This window comes from Theobroma umbraticum, unplaced genomic scaffold, assembly GCF_002168275.2.
Source record: "Theobroma umbraticum cultivar Fairchild unplaced genomic scaffold, ASM216827v3 scaffold_239.0, whole genome shotgun sequence".
Lineage (NCBI taxonomy): Eukaryota > Viridiplantae > Streptophyta > Magnoliopsida > Malvales > Malvaceae > Theobroma > Theobroma umbraticum.
This window is the reverse complement of record NW_018397279.1, coordinates 1,200,109-1,200,328: the sequence shown is the minus strand read 5'-3', so window position 1 is coordinate 1,200,328 and position 220 is coordinate 1,200,109.

Genomic DNA, 220 nt, shown 5'->3' with positions numbered 1-220 from the left:
GCTGGCTGGCTGATCCACCTGAGCTGGTGGAGGCTTGAGTTTTGGCTTGTGGATTGTGGCTGTAGCCATGGACTTTCCATCCTCCACGATTTAAGTCTCTCCCTCAAATGTGCTTCCAATATTGGGGCATGTCAACCCGAGGGTGCTTCTTAATTACTAGAACATGTCAACACCAAGAAACAGAAAAACCCAATCCATTTCTTGTGCCTCAGCCTCTCCA